A 17,463-nucleotide genomic window follows, 5' to 3' on the forward strand; every position below is an offset into this window, starting at 1 on the left:
ACATCATCCTCTGCAAAGAAAAATCACAGATTAAGTTGCTTCTAGGGAGAACTATTTACAACTCAGTCTTCAAATAAAAAAGACAAGGAATAGTATCCCTTAGCAACCCTGACAAAATCCTTGCTTTATCGCAAGAAATAAATTGTTTTATTATATACATTCATGTTCAATCCTCAAATCAGAGATAATTCAAAGCTTGCATGGTCCAGAATGGTGTATTTGAGCCTTCCTTATGGCACTGTGGTTCAATTTAGCCATCTTTGCAGAATTAGCTTTCTCAAAACTTGTAAAATGTCAATCTGTGTCATTGAAGAAGAAGGAAAATTCACCCAAGGTGGCAGCGGTCCCCTGCAGCATCCCAGCTCCTGGGCCTTTCCCTCCCTTGTGCCCACCCCAAGTGCTTGCAGGAGTCACTTTTCTTCCCAAAGCAACTCACCTTTCAGCTTGGGGAAACGGAAAATTCAAGCCTGGAAAATCACCAGGTTCCTGATCCTTTCTCCTGCAAACTCATTTCTGCTCCTGGGATATTCTAACCTGACAAAAGTAACAGTAGAAAGAAAGGGCATGAATAGAAAATTACTATCCTTATACATTTGTTTTGGCTTTCTCTAACATCCAGGTGGGTGTTTCAAAGGTAGGTAATTGGCACTGCAGAAGGTAGAATGGGAGTCAGTGGAATTGCCCTGGAAATGTATTTTTCTTGGGATCATTGTGAAATTGCTTTCCAGCAGCACTTTCAAGACAACTTGGAAGGATAGAATGGAACAAATTAATTGGAGTTAATTTTAATATGTAATAGGAAATCCTCATGAGTGGAATCCCAGAGAAAAATGTCAAGGTTTAATTGCTTTCTGCATTTTTGCACACAGACACACACCTACACAGGAACAGCTGGCACAGATTTCCTTTGCAACTTCAGGGCTTCAGTGCTCTTTCTGTTTTTGGAAGCCTTAGTTGGTGGCCTGTGGTCATCCAAACCCTTCAGCACAGCAAGCTCTCACACCAGCATTGCAGGCAGCTGAAGAAATACCCTGGTACCTTCTGGACACCCTAGAGCAGGGCTTTGTGTGGCTAAGCCAGAAGTTTATTTTATAGGCACAACTAAACACAGAGGTTTACTGGTTTCTTCATGCATATGGCAGTTACCATGACATTTGTCCTTAACAAAGTATAGATTTATATAAAAGAAAGTACATTTGAAAAGATAAAATCCAAAGTGCACATTTTCTAAAGCCAGAAATAAAGAGAGTTTGAACAGCTCCACTCATTGCTCGTGCCCCACGCACACGCAGCACAGAAGCTGCCAGGCCACAGAGCTCTACATAGCCCTGATGTGTCTGGAGACACTGATTGTCATATTAACTCCATCCTCAATTAACATCCACCACCATCAGGGGTAACAGAGGACTTTCTGTACCAAAGACCCAGTGGTTTTATGAGCGTTCAGCAGGCACCAGCCTCATGTCTATAATGCAGGACTGTTTGCTTCCAGCCCTGGCTGATACTGGTCCCCAAATGCCTGTTTATTACAGGATGTGAGAATGATGGGACATACAGACATCTGTGTTAACCTCACTGTGTTCCCTGTCTGAGTCCTGCCCTAATTAAATTTGGGAGCCTGCTAATTTCTCCATGGACCAGTTTGCAGAACAGACAGCGAGTTCTCTGCTGAGATAATGAAACAGTTATAATCTGTACGACATGTTTCCCTGAGCAGGGGAGATTATGCTTCTGGTTAAAAAAAGAGCTGGAAAAGCTTGAAATTTTACCATTTTTCTAAGATGGTAACCAGTATTTTTGCATCTCCCTGGGAATCCCCACCACTCCATTGACAACGTGGTGAATTGCGTAGCTCTGCCATATCTCCCAAGCTCAAGCGTGTTGAAATTTGCTGTAATTTGCAACATGCTGTACTGCAGAGCCCTTTAGAAATCAACTTGATATATTTGTTATCAGTGGCCAGTGCTTTTGTTTTTCTCAGTGAGCAGAAGGAGAAGCCAGCAATCCCGCTGTGCTGAGGATGGAGCTGGAGAATAACACAGCTCAGCATCCAACCTCCCACCTGGCCTGCAGAGAGGGCTAATGCTGCTCTCAGCATTTGTCTGACGTTCACTGGGAGGTGCTGAGGGATTATTATCTTTATTTATTGAGGCCCCATCATGACTTGGATCACTCCTTAACAAGGTCACCATAATCACATTGCAATCAGGCTGCCCTTTCCCTTCCCAGTCCTGTAATTAGTGTTTGCCCTTGTAACTGGAAGATTAACCACATGACCTATTATTAACCTCTCTCCACCTATTATGATCTCTTTGGTGTTCCTTTTTAATGCAGATACTGTTGAAACAGGAGCTGTTTTAATTATATTGTATTAGCATGGGAGAGATTCTCAAACATGTGGGGAATAGGCTGATTATAGATTTAATGATAACTGCAAGTACCAGAAAGTGTAACTGTTGTATAATTAGAGAAATACTCCAGTGCAACAACACACAGCTCTCACTTGGTACTCGCTGCAAATCCACATGGCTCCACAGGGCAAACTGGTGTAGATACATTCTCTATCCCATGGAATTCCACTCCAGGCAGCCCTCTCCTGGTGCTAACACTCAAATACCAGAAGTGAGACCCCCATATCTTCATCCTGTGTGGCTTTCAGCTCTCAGTGGGTGGCTGTTCACCCCTCTGTTGAAAGACCTTCACACATTGCTCCAGTGCTTGTTCTGCATCTCCACCAAGGCCTGGGGTTGCCCAGGGAACACTTGGTCTGGCCAAGGCAAGATGAAAAAGTAACAATGTAAGAGGAAGGATGCTGATGTCTGCAATTGTATTACCATTATTGTAACTTTTTAATGGCTCTGAACCAAGTTACCAACTCACAGCCTCCTGAGATTTATCCCATGAACCTAACTGAACAAATCCCAAATAACTATTGCAAACAGAGCACTAGTGACCAATGGACTGCACCATTATTTTGGGGCTAAGGGTTCTGAGCCAGCAGATCTTTCATACAACTGTGAGCAGTCCTTTGGTTTTGGGGTTAAAAGGGCTTGAAAGAGAAGTGACTGTATAAATGGTTTTGAGGTTAGTGCATCTCAAAAAAACATCTGACATTTACTCACAGTTAAAGCAAGCAAAGTGAGCAGTATAAATGTTATTCTGAATTATTCATCTAGTTTGAAGTGTTCATTGGGAATGTGCTCTCATACCATTCTGTGAGCTCCTGAAATGCCATTTATCCTCTCAGTGCCAAGGTCATGCCTTGTGTGTATGTCCATGTCCATCTCTCCCAGTCCCTGTACCATGTTCATCAGATCTCCTTGTGCCAGGTCATCTGATAAGAAGAGTTCTTCTCCTCAGAAACAACCTGTTCTCCTAGTTTTACTGAAAAGGTTATACCAGCAGTGTGTGAATGTGGAGAGCATACAGATGGACCCAGAGTTCCCACAAGCTGTGGGGAGTGGAGAAGAAGCTGGAAGCAGCACTTACTGGTTGGCTGCATTGTACTAAATATTTTCTCCTCTTGGAAATATTTCCCCATCAGCAACCTGATGCTGTTATTTCTTCTCTTCATTCATGGTGCCACAATTAAAAATGTACATGGGACATTGAGTGTCTAGTCCACAATTATGTCCAGACTGGCTGAATGAAAACTGCTCCTGGCTGGTGAGGATGCCCTGACTGCACCTGAGCTTGCTCCCACCTGGGCCCCATCTACAGACCCACCTGCAAACTGTGAGAAAACTGGGATCCAACACACCTGACTGACTCTGTGCTAGTCCTGCAAGTGAAGAAGGCTGTACTGTTTCAGCAGGTAAAATTTAATCAGACACAGCTGAAATATTGGAGGTCCTCACTGTGCCTCTAATTCAGCAGTGGATGAAGTGACTCGTGTACGTGTCAGGTCCCAATGACTGGGTTTGTGTTTGCTCTGTGGCCATTTGCTGATCCACCCTAAGCCAGTCCAGAGCTCGATTCAAATCCTACCATTTCCTAGTCTTTCCTTTTGGACTGAGCCCATGAGCACAGATGTTCAGGCTCATTCTCTGTGAACTCCCCATGAGCCAAAAGGATCTGACAGCAAAGTCTTCATTGACACCCAAGGGCTTCCAGTGCTGCTGGTGGTCTTGGACTTGGATATGCAGGATGTATTGTGGGGGAAACTGCAGCAGGCATATGAATGGAGGCTGAGTTTGGGGATCTCCTGCCCCAAAAAGGCAAAATAAGACAGTGACCAGCTCAGTGGGATGCCATCTTTTCACTTGTGTTAGCACAAAGTAACAAGTTTAAGCAGTATTTTAATCTAACAGCTTTCATAACAAGTAAAAACCCCTAAATGACTTTTCATTTGTTGACAAAATTATGTCTATAAACTGATCTCATGAATCCAACACTCTAAAAAATACTTACAACACTTTATGTTTTATCTCTATTACAATTTGCTGTAATTACAACAGAAAAAAATTAAAGCTGTCTAAAATTCACAAACAGGTGGGAAGGAAGATTTGTATGATTTATAGTGTAATCTCCTTTCCTCAGCTTTTTGGGATATCAAAAGTGATAGTTTAATCACACATCTATGTATGCCAGGAAATAAAGGAAAGACATATGTGAGATGAAGGGGGAGTTAAATCCAAGCAGCAATTCTGTGTGGTCTGGTGATTGGAAGAAAATCATCCATGTTTGCAGCTAATTCAAATTCACTTACCATAGGATGTTTCTTAAAATATTTCATTTTCTACTTAATTTGGCTGCAGTGAGTTGAACAAAATCAGTTGAACTGATTTTCATTTTTCATCTGCACACAAATGTTTGAATGCTGTCATTTTCTGATCTACAAGGCCAAGGAAAGACCTTCCAGAGGGACCTGACAGTGTTGCTGAGAGCTCTTTGCTGTTAGAGTTTTGCTCTCAGGTGAAGTTCTGGTGATGCCTTCCCAAATGTCCTGGAGGAAAAGTTGGAAAAACCATTCTGAGTTTCCATGTCAAGAAAAATGGTGAAGTCAGGTATTTTCCATGTCCAAAATCATGTGCATAATGAGTTTCCCCAGTATTGTTGGAGGAATAAAGTATCTGAGATTTACAAGACATCACTGGGAATGTTGGTGTACCCCTCCAATTTCTCAAGCTTGGCTGAGAAACACAAGAGACCCAGCCAGATGTTCAATAGGCACAGAGCTGAGGATAGAAATACCTTCTTGGGGCCTGAAATAAGTAGAGTCATTAACATTCAGAATCCATTTGATGGGAGAAGCCACAATAAACTCCAACATTAGGAAACCATTGGGGGTATATGCCTTGTGAAGGGTAAAAAACACTCCACAGGATGTTTCTTAGGGTTTCTCTTAATCCTCTCTAAGGGGCACAACCTTCTAATCTGGGCCTGACCCACAGCTATTTCCCCACCACCTGTGACAGGTGATTTTTTCCATGCTGCACTCATCTAGCAGGACAGTAGATGACACCTGGTGTGGGCAAAGTCTTCTGTTTTGCAATATGATGGCAGCAAGTACTGGACCTCCAGTGGTACTAGAATAGGGTGATTTTTTGCAGACTTATGGTTGAGATTGCAGGCAATTAGCAACCTTCCTACAGTTCCAAGGGAATGTGTTTTGTTAGTGTGGAAGGATGCCCTCTCATCTCTGCCACAATGCAAAGAGAAAGGCAGTGGAGCAGGAGAATTTAGACAAGGTTCCTCATGAAATATTGATGGTTTTAAGCCATTGATCTATGCTGATGGGTATATTGCCATAGCCCTCTGTCTCCCTAAAGTTAGTCATTCCTGGTTTACAATGACAGAATTTTCCTCAAGCCTATCTCTGCACAGTTCCTACACTGCCTCCCACTTTCCACGTTTCCACTGTTGCCCCTTGGCAGCCACTTGCCCTGGCTCCTGCTGAGCAATGAGGCAAATGCTCATTCTTGCCCCTTGCTCACCTCCACCACTGAGATTCCCTGCAGCTTCAGAGCACCAAACCTCCCTCCCTCTGCCACTGATAAGAGTCAGGAGCTGTGCTCTCTTTTCAGCACCAAGAGGATGCCACTTGCTCTGCTCTCAGAGGATCAGATATTGAGTGTGTTACTGCTGCCTGCCATGCTCTGAGGTGATTTTTCTAAACTTGTTCTGATTATTCACAAGCCACATGCTCACATCTTTTGCATGCAGTGGTTTATTTCTTCTGCTTAATGGAAGCTGATGCTTTACATGGAGAAAGGCCTTTTTTTTTTTTTTGTGAATCATGCAGAGTGTTCAAGACACAATTTGCCTGTGAGAAACCCCAGAGTTAATGTGACCTGACAACAGAATAGTTTGGTTCTTCGTGCCTAGCTCCCAAAAATCTGCAAACATGAAAGCTACTTTATGGCTAGTGTTGGTGCAATCCAACCTTTGAGGAAAAAAATCAATTCATTGACTTACACAGAAAACTCTAATTTATGTATGATCAAAGTAAGATATTCCAGAGCTAGAAAAAGTTTAGTACTGCACAGAGACAGCACTTTCCAGACCTATGGCACTATTTCAGTGACAAAGAAGGGAGTGACATGATCAGGCTGTAATTTCCCCACAGAACTTGTGTGGGAGTTCAGCTGCGTGCGTGCGTCTGTGTGTGTGAGAAAGAGAAAGGGACAGGCAGAGAGAGGAAGAAACTTGCTGCATTATGCATTAATTTGAATGTATGTAGGCAGAGTACAAGCCAGAATTTTCTCTCTTGGGGGCTCTGAATTAGGTACTAATTTCATGTCAAGGTGCTTTATGTAGCAATGGTTCAAATGAATTTCCAGTTTGCACAACTGCCCACTGCTTTAATTATGGTCATATTAAAACCACAGCATCCACTTGCATGGTTTAGTCCTCTTCTGGCTCTGAATGGCTTAGGATAGTAGAAGCTTGTATTTTAATCCTTCACCCCAAATTTAACCCCAGTCCTTTTTTTCTGACTCCTTCTTTTCACACATACCAGAAAGCCTGCAGCCCAGCCAAGCACACCGACAAGCAAAACCCCAAACAATCTTCCACCCCTCAATAGATTAGAAGATCTATTTGGTTTACCTCCTACCAGACAAGAAGAGGAATTTTAAAAGGGCATGAATTCCCTTAACATGTCAAGCCTGGCTCTTTCCCCATGGGTGACAGGGAGGTTTAGACTCAGTCACCACCTTCTCTTGATAATGGAGCTGAGAAGTTCTGAGCACCGTGCAGCAGAGTGCCAGAGAGGGAGCCTGCTGAGACCCTCTCTACTCATCCCTCCTGGGTGTCAAAACTTGGGCAGCAAAAAGAAACCCACAGAGGAATGAGACCCACTTTTGGCAGGTGGCAGTGGCTCACATTGACTCCTAACAGGACTGTGCTCTGCACTCTGCCCCACAGGCCCCTAAAATCCCAGTTGTAGGGGAGTTTGCAGAAGGGCTCTTCCATGCCTTAGGGAAGCTGGCAAGGTTTCCAGAGCTGCCTGCCTTTAGTGGGACCTGGCTCTGAGGTGGGGCCTCAGATATACTGTGAATTAGAAATATTCCATTAGAAAGCCCAGGTGTTGCTTCAGAGGCTCAGGCTGTGGCTGTGGCTCTGCTGCCTCTAGCCCAGCTCCCCTGCTCTGGGCAGCTCCAGCTTGTGTCCCACAAGCAGCAGCTCCTGCTCCAACTCTTCCCTGCCTCTCCAGGACACCAAGCATTCCCAAACCCTCCTGCCAGGCCCCATTATATTGTACAAGGGGCTTGACTTTTATGCAAATTGTCATAATTATATCCACAGCCTCTGAACTAAAAAAAAAAACAATCCCCATCCGAAGTTTTCAACCTGACAGCTTCTCTTGAAATGACAGATCCTCCATGTGCCATGTATGTAACACCCCAGCTGTATCTCTGTACAGCTCTGTCACCTCCTCTCAGGCTCACAAGACCCAGAGCCTGGTACTTTCACGGTTGTCATTTTGCCAACCCCCATCTCCAGTGCTATCTCTACCACAGGGCCATGCTGATTATTTCTTTGATTCTCCTGCATGCTCAAAACCACTTGCTCTTTTCTCTCTCGCTGTTTCTGATCTGGCTGCACCAGCTCTAAGGAGTACTTAGATGCACACTTAATATGTATTATCCTGAAAGAAGGTGATTTTCTTGGTCAAGGTGCCCTTCATCAAGACTATTCCTAAATAGTCCAGTGTTTTTGAAACAATTGGGCACTTAAATGTTCCACTTCCTAAATGCTTCTCCAGGGCAAATTTGATAACTTTGTCTTGCACCTTGAAGATGACAACAGTCTGCTACAGTTTAGTAGCTCCACTCCTGCTATTTTTGGAGAGGGAGAAACAAAATGGACTCAGAAAGGAGGAAGTTCCTTGTTCTCCAGAAGCAAAAACTCTTGCTGTCATAGCCTGTATCATGTACATCAAGTAGCCCTGGCCTATTCTGGTTCATCCACTTCTGAGCCACCCCAAAATACCATGCCTACATACCTCTGCACCTATTTATGTGTTAGCATACACACAGGAGAGATTTTAGCCCTGCAGCATCTCAATGCTCGTCTCCTTTACAGAGGAAAAAGTAGGGCAGAGTTATGTTTTTTGTCATGATCATGAAGGGAATCCACAGACCTGAGACTGAAGGATTATCTCCAACCTGCTCCTTCAGAGCTACCCCACTTTGTTTCTAACAGCTTTTCCTAGGAATGCTGAGCGTTTCATGATATCAACAAACAAAAATCTTCCATGGCACATTTTATGTCTTTATGGTGACTGTATGTTTACCACCTCTCGCCAGTATCCTCTTTTTTCTCTATTTTCTTCACCCACATTACTTTTTAAAAGGTACCAGATGTTTCTTCACCCTTAAAAGTCACCTCAAATGCAATCAATTAATTGCCCCAGATGACTTAAAATTCTCAATTATTTTCCTGAAATCTCCATATAAGACAGTGCTGGGAGGGAAGATGGAGTACTTCAGCTTCTTCAAGAACCTGTGTCAAAACAATTCTATCAGCCCATGGCGCTAAATATGTTAATTACTGTTTCTTCATTTCAAGAGACAAAACTTCAATTGTAATAACAGAAACATCCATCAGAAAAAGCATAACTGCCACATGATTAGCAGCTGTCCTGACACAACTCTGAGTTCGACATATTTGCAGGACTATATTTTAAAAACATCGTCAGAGGGAGATGAGTGAAGACAGTGAGAGGAATATTTAGTGCTTTTCCTATTGCTGCAGGGCCGCTATGGAAATTAGGGACTCTTCTTGGCATGATAGCCCATCGTGTTTATGAGATTAGAGCAATAAATGTCTGGATTAGCCAGTATGAGTCTTAGAATATTCTCAAAAATTCTGCCCCTATAACCACCATTTCAGCCTCTTTAATTACAGAAGCAGGCTGTGCAGACACAGGTCAGCTATTCAAAGATTGTCAGAGCTGAGTGTTAAAAATGATGATACAAAAATAGAGTAAATTTTGTACTAGAAGAGTTTCAAAGATCTGTACACATAGAAACAGACATTTTCATCACTAGCATAATAAAACTATTTTTATTTCCCCCCGGAGAAGCTCTGTGCACAGTCATATATCCCTCTGCTTCAAAATTAGCTCCGTGCAAAACTGTTCCAGGGGTTGAAGACAGATCCAGTCCCTACTACACTCTGATTTTTTTTTTCCCACTATGTGGAGATACTTTGGCAAAATTCAGGCTTAGTTGCTCTAGGAGCCATTGGCCAAAGCTTGGTTCAGCTCTTGTTAATTCTACTCCCTGCTACAGGGGAGTCTTGTAGCTGCACTTTCCCCAGGCAGTCACCAACCTGAAATATCCTAAGGCATCACTGTCAGAGAGGTTTAAGCACTTGCTAAGTGAGACCCCGCAGGCATTTCAAGAGGGACCTTCTGAACCTCGGACACCTGACATGACTGACGACTTTGCAAGTTTAGACCACTGTGATCCCCACCCTTCTGCCCTGCCATAATGAAACTGTGTCACATTTTCGAGGTCAAATGATTTCATTCCTAGCATGAACACTGTCACATTTGGAGGGGAGCATTCCCCTAGCATCTCCATTGAAACATCATTTTTTGAAACACATGTTCAGCAGGTGGTGAAAAAGATGCCACCAATGTGTAACAGGGTGAATAATCCAGAAATTAACCCTGCAGTCCCTCAGCTTCATGACTGTGGTGAAATCTGTGCAGAAAGCCCAGGGAAAAGAGCAAACCGGATTGCTGGCCTGGGGCTGAAAATATCAGGATTCAGTTTTCTTCATTAAAATGCAGTTATTATACTGTTGTACCTCATTGACATTTGCAGTAAACCCTTGTCATGGTTTGACATAGCTTGGTTTTTAGTTAGTGTTCGTAAGACATCCCTATACAACACTGAAGGGAATGTCTCAGGTCACTATCAAAACTTTGGAAATTAATGTAATTAATTCCAGTCCCAACCTGAGTGGGGAAATGAACGATTATTCAATCCTGTTGATAAATTTCCAAGTAAAAAAAATTAGTAATCATCAGTTATGGGCAGATATTTAAGACCTAAGTGTTTCAAGCGTTGCAGGAATTTGTAGTTAATATGCCCAGGCTGATTAAATGCGGCAAAGGTGGCCCTGGCTGAACTCTCTGCAGCCAGGGAAGGATGTGAAGGATGGGAGTTTTTAATAATATGAGCAAAATTCTAATCAAAGTCCTGTCTGAACAGAAACCTTTAATAATTTGCACAGTGCTCTAGCACTAAACTGTTTAACACTGGAGAAGATTTCTGGGCCTGTGTTGCAAACCATTCTAGCAGTGTAGCTAAATCTGAGAGGTGATGGTCAAAAGGGCTTTTACCTACTCTTGGCTGTCATCTTCCTTTGGCCTGCGGGCCCTGTTTCACTCAGATGACCTGTGAAAGTAGTTTTGGGCCTCATAACTGAGCAATAATTTGTTGTTATTAAAGCAAAGCTTTAACAGTCATAGGATATTGTATTTGAGGGGTGCCCTGTGGCAGGAAGGAATGATGAATCTGACTCCATGTTCTTAGAAGGCTAATTTATTATTTTATGATACTATATTATATTAAAGAATACTATACTAAACTATACTAAAGAATACAGAAAGGATACTTACAGAAGGCTAAAAAGATAATAATGAAAACTCGTGACTCCTTCCAGACTCTTAACACAGCTTGGCCCTGATTGGTCAATAAGTCAAAACAATTCCCATGAAACCAATTAAATAACCACCTGTTGGTAAACAATGTCCAAGCACATTCCAAAGCTAAACACAGGAGAAGCAAATCAGATAATTATTGTTTTCCTTTTTCTCTGAGGCTTCTCAGCTTCCCAGGAAAAGAATCCTGAGCACAGGGATTTTTTCAGAAAATATGACTGTGACAATAGGATCATAGGGGAGCAGGGCAGCAAGTCACACTCGAGACACATTTGCTGTGTGAGACAGAGGACGGGATGTGGCTCCTGGAAAGGAGCCTGTTTAAAGGCTCTGAGCCATGAGACCCAGCCCTTTCTCCTCAGCAAGTATTGCCTTCCCCTCCAGGGGAGTGCAGCTCCCCAGTGCTGTGGCTTGAGATCCACAGAGGTGCAGCCCTGGTAAGATCTCACCTGATGCAGGGGAGAGCGAGGCACCAATGCAGTACCACACAGCACCATCCTCAGCCCTCCTGAATCCCAGCTCAGACCTGGATGGAGGGAATCGGTGAACTGCCCTCAGCCTGTGCCAGTGCTAGAGACCAAGCACAGCTCTACATTCCAAACATTTCAGTAAAGATCAGGGAAAAAAACATCAATGTAACCAAACATCCTTGCTGAAGAGGGTCTGGGGCAGCTCCTTTTCTCTCTGTCATGTGGAAAGCTAGGGTGATTAGGAAGATCACTTCAACCATTAAAAATCTGCAAAGCTCCAGCATCCCAGGCACACACCTGAACCCCAGAACCTCGCTTTCTCTCAGTAACTGACAGAGATAAGTGTGTGTTAATCATCTGAGCCTGTAACAATCCTTTCTTTGCTGAAAGCCAGAAGCCTTTCCTCTCTCACAGTTTCATTAAATTTTAGAAATCAAACAACCAACTTTGAACTGTCTGCTGGGACAGATTTGTGAGCTTCCCAGAAACAGGGGGATGCCCTCTTTTGCATCTCTGTTATGTGGGGATTAAATGTGTCTTTTTTCTAAGAGCGACAAGATTTTCAGTCTCTGCAGGCTGTGTTTTGTAAGGGTCCTCACGCTGGCATTGCCTCTCCTGTCACACTGACAGACCAGGATCAGCTTTCCAGGAGAACAGTGAATGATGGCCTTGAAAGATCCTAGCCTTGGGAACGTTATCAAAGAGCTGGAAAAGTGAAACAAATGGAAAAGACCCCTAGCAGAGCACAAGCTTCCCTGCTCCAGGCTCAGTCTCCCACCTGATGAAATACATGGCAGCTCCTGACTGAATCCAGAGGGAAGAGATGTTTTTCCCCAGTATCTGCAATGATCAATGAGGAACTGGAGCAGAGTGCCTGCAGCTCTTGCTGAAGAAAGCAGACCAGGTAACACTGAACTGGACTACCAAGAACTTTTGGCTTTTATATGGGCTCAGCAAAGTCGTTCATCACTGCAGCAGATGCCGACTGCTTTCAGCAGCATGGAAAAGAAATTAAAAGTAGGTGAAAAAGACCTTGTTTAGCTGGAGGATAAGCAATATATCAAAATGTTTAAAATATTAACATATCACTGCAGCTCAGACACATGTGTGGGTTCCTGCAGTTTAACACATGGCAGAGTTGTCACCTGAGCTTTGGTGACTGTGTTGGTGGATGAGTGCCAAGAGAAAAGTGTGGTCTCAGAGTGAATTATTGTGAGTGATCTCTGGTAGCTCTCTGCCATTGCCCCAGTGTCAAGCTCTTGTCCAAGCTCCAGAGCTGGCTGGGGAGAGCAGCTATCCTGAGAGTTAGAACTGCTTTCCAGGACAGTGGATTTCAGGGGGTTTTAAGCTCACTACAGTAAATATTGCCATTCATGGAATATTAATTTTTTTTTCAATATTGAGGCTACGCAGAGGATGCTTACATATTGAATAGAGCCACAATGCTCTCGCTGCTGCACAGGAAAAGGAAGGAGTAAGAAGCAGTCCTTGCCTACTATGACCAATTTCTACCATCAGAATGCTGCTTAGCTTATTCCATTCATAAGCATTACATCAGGTCAAAAATTGCAGAGATTAAGGTGAGTTCAGAGCAACCAAAGGAGACAAACCCAATGACCACGTGTCTTCTCCAGCCAAGGTGTAGCTGCCCACTCAGCAGCAAGTCCCTGGTGTCATGTATGGCAGTGTCAAGGCTGTTTGGAAAATGGTCATTGCACATGCCACAGTTCCAGTGAGACAGGCCCCTGCTGGTCTTGCACTGACCTGCTCCAACTCTTCTCACAAGGAGTGAGCAGAAGAAGCCAGTTTCTCTTTACATTTGTGCGCTGGTTTCTCAGATTTTGAATTAAAGGTATTAAAAGATGACCAGATCCATGCAGCTGGCTGGAGCCAGTGGAAAAGGAAACACTGTCTGGACAGCTGCTTCTCTGTGGGCTGGTCTGTGCACACATGGCATCCTCTGATGTGCACCAAGGGGAGGCCATCACAGTAGCTATTTTCCACACTGGAACAGGGATACAAATAAAAACATCCTTGTTCACATGTAACTCTTCTGTAACTGATCCCAAGGCTGAACTTCCATTTAAAAGCCATTTAGCCAAAAGCTTTGCTATCAAAATTTTTACCAGTGTTTCCTCATCTGGCACATCATATCTCTGTGCATTTTTTTTTCTCTGTTTGTTGATTTGGGCATAAAAAACCCCTCAAGACAGCAGATAACCAGGATTTTCAAATATGTGTGCACCCTGTAAATCTGTTTATTGCAGAGCAAGAAAAGGAGGGGATCTCCAACTCCTCATGATACCCTGAGCTATATCCAATCCTCTGCTGCAACCAGCACAGCTGAGCGTGGGCTCAGGACTGATTTATTTCCCCACCTTTGTGGGCAGCTGGTCACCAAGCTCTCTTCTGCATGGACCCACTGCCAGCTGGGTTTGGGTGTGTACTCACCTGAGCTGAGCTTGTCTATGTTCACCTGAACTGCAGTCACAGCAGTAACCACCCTGCAGAACCTCTCTTTCCTTAGCTGACTGCCAGCCTGCTAAATTCACCAAAATAAATAGTATTTGTACAGAGAATGCACATCTATGCACAAAACAGGTTGTCTGGGGAATGCAAGCTTTGAGGTTTATTGGTGAGTTGAGCTGTGACTCAGGGAGCACGTACAGATCTTGCAAAATTATGCATCCTGTAAGTGCATCAAAGTGGCCAGAAAAGGGAAAAACAGCTGTGCATGTTTTTCTCTCTCCTCCTCTCACTTTGGGACTAAGCCTATAAAATAATAATATGCCTTTCCAGTATTATCATTTGTCTTGATTTTCTGTAGAGAATTGCATAACAGCAATAGCCCTATTAGCATTCAGCCCTCAGTTCTTTGCTTTGTGCTTTCTCCCTTGTTCCTTTTGCTTAATAAAATAATAAATTTTGCATTTGATTGATACCTGACAGCTCAGGGGACTGGGCTGTCCTCTGTTTAGCCATTGAATAGGAAAACTTGGAACTCTCCTGAGTGACAGTCCCTTTGCAATATGCCAGCTCTGTCCACACATTAGGGAGAATTCAGGTAAATTCAGATCACACTAAGCCAGTGATGCTGATGAGAACCTAATAGAGCAAGAGGGACAGAAAGCTATCACTGCCAGGGGCAATTAGTGACCAGATAGTCCCATTTACAATTCCTAGGATGTGAATAGGTTGAAAAGTGCTGCGTGCAAGGGCTGCATGTGCAGGCTCAGAGCATTGTGTAAGGGAATTATACCTGGAGCTGTAACATATCTCTGCTATTAAAGAAAACAATACTTCCTCACCTGGATTTTTGATAATCTCTCTTCCCTGCAGGGGAAAACCCTCTGGGGCCTGGAAGGTACCTGTCCAGAAGGAAATCATGGGGCCCCCTCTTGAGAGTAGGGAAGGAGGAGCTGCTGCAATGCCTCACTGTGCTCTGGAGCCATCAGCTAAGGGGGTAGAGCTGGGCAGCAGGAGCCACAGGAGCAAAACACACCTCAGTCCTTGATACCCCTCTGTAGCCATGATACTTTCTAAAAAATCTTTTCCTTAAGATTTTTTCTCCTGAGAGGCTGAGAGGCCTCAAGAACAAAATGTAAACAATGGTTATCTGCTGCTGTGGAATGCAACAGGTGGATCTGTGATTGGCCCATATTGGTTTCTAATTAATGGTCAATCACAGTTCAGCTGTCTGGACTGTCTCGGTCAGTCACAAGCCTTTGTCATTCTTCCTTTTCTATTCTTAGCTAGCCTTCTGATGAAATCCTTTCTTCTATTCTTTTAGTATAGTTTTAATATAATATATATCATAAAATCATAAATCAGCCTTCTGAAACATGGAGTCAGATCCTCGTCTCTTCCCTCATCCTAAGACCCCTGTGAACACCGTCACACCCCTCCCTGTCCCTAACTCACTGCGGTGAGGTGTAGCTCCAGTGGCCTGGCTGCACCCAGGCTACAGCTCAATGGGGCAGGGGGATGATCACCAGCAGCTGAAATCCTTGGGCACAGCAGGCTCTGAGGAGCCCAGGCCAGCGTGGCTGTCACACACAGCGATGGGGCTTGCAGTGCACAGCTGTGCTCAGGGGCCAAACTCTACCTTGGTCAGAACAGAACAAGGCAGCGTTTCCCCTGCCATGAATCAGCAGGGGATTTGTGTCCCAGAGATGTAGGTCTGTCTGTCCAGAGCAGCAGCTGCAGCAGAAACCAGCCAAAGCTTCATTTAATCTGGTTACACTGGTGTAAAGGTCACAGATGGGTCAGAAATGCTGCTCCAAGAGCGTGAAACCCAGCCAAGATTTGTGCCTCTCCCTCCCTCTTCAGGTAATGTTATGGCATAAAATATTTTTATTTGTAGAGCTGAGAGAGGGGAAAGGCAAACTCTGACATCTTTTCAAGGGAATGGTGGTGTTTATTGAACTTTCTGGCGCAGCCACTAGATGCCCCTGTTTTCTGATGACTGCTCCAGAGTGGGGCATCTGCCACGATGCAGCAGCCAGGGCCAGAATTTGGCACTCACCCCATAGAGAAATCCTGACTGCTTCAGCCTGCTCTTCCCTAATGACCTTACAGTTAGCTGAGTCTGTTGTTCTAGGTGTGGGATTTAGGAGACTCAGTGCTGGTCACTAACAGGGGTGGTGTCATCCATCTGCCTGTTCTGCTCCTGTTTTGAGGTGGCTCTGGAGGAGCTGACACAAAGCTCAGCCACCAGTGGCTGTGAACATGGCCACCTGTACCTGCAGGCCATTTCTGTGACCATACAGGTCACTGCAGTGCCCAAGCCCTGGAGCAGCCCTCTTGGACACCACTGCCTCTTGCAGGTAGAATGAATCCAAAGCAGAAGAGTCAGTCTCCTGGCAAAGCTGTTAACCCAAGCTAAAACATGTCCCAAATGAACCCTGAAGTGTTTCCTTGTGTACAGGTCCAGCAAGGAGACTAATTCAAATGGGAATTTGGCACTTGGTCAGGGCTAGGGGACTTTTATGGCTGCTGAAATAGTTCTGCATCCAAAAAATTAATGCTTGCACCATGTCATTCCAGCCCCACAGGCACCCACGGTCAGCATAGAAAATCACATTTTCTCCATCTGTAGTGGTCTCTCCCCCAAATGAACTTGGCTTAAGTAAGGATTTACTCGACAGTCTCTTAAGTTCAGAGGAACAGATGTTCCTGCTTCAGTTATTCCTTGACCAGGCTTTATAGGGCCTGCAGAATCCACTTACCAAAGTCCATACTAGGCCCTAAGGTAACTGTGTGATAAATATTGCAGTCAGACACCCAACTCAGAACTCCTGTGGAACACAGCAGTGATTTATGGATGTGGAGTAAAAAGTCTTTGTTTGTCTGGGCATTCACTCTCAGCAACACAGGAAATGTTAAGACATCTTGCTTGAGCTTTTTTCTTAACAAGGTGAGCAAAGCAATGGGAAACCTTCAAAAGAGAAAAGAGAGTGGGCTCTCAGGATGAGAACACTTATAAAGGGCTTCTGCTGCCTAATTCTTCCTGTTTCCAGGAATAAGGTGCCTAATTAGCACTCCTGAGCGTGATGTGGGCTCAGAGTTCTGAGTCATCTGGGAAGAAGTACTTTTTCAGTTGCCACTGCTGGAGAAGCTGAGGAGCTCCAAGAACGAAGCACTAGAAATTCCTTGTGACCTAGTATCACAAAAATTACTTGTCTAAGGTCTAAAACACCTTTGCAGACACTTAGAAACTAGTATTTACTCCCTGCAACAAAAAGGTTCCTACTGAGTCCCTTCAGGAGATCTGTATTAGGATGTAAAACTCATGACTCATGTAAAACTCATCCTGCTACCAGTACCTATTTAGTGAGGTTTGATCCACTAGGTTTTGGTTGTGGGACATAA

This window comes from Camarhynchus parvulus, chromosome 5 (assembly GCF_901933205.1).
Source record: "Camarhynchus parvulus chromosome 5, STF_HiC, whole genome shotgun sequence".
NCBI lineage: Eukaryota > Metazoa > Chordata > Aves > Passeriformes > Thraupidae > Camarhynchus > Camarhynchus parvulus.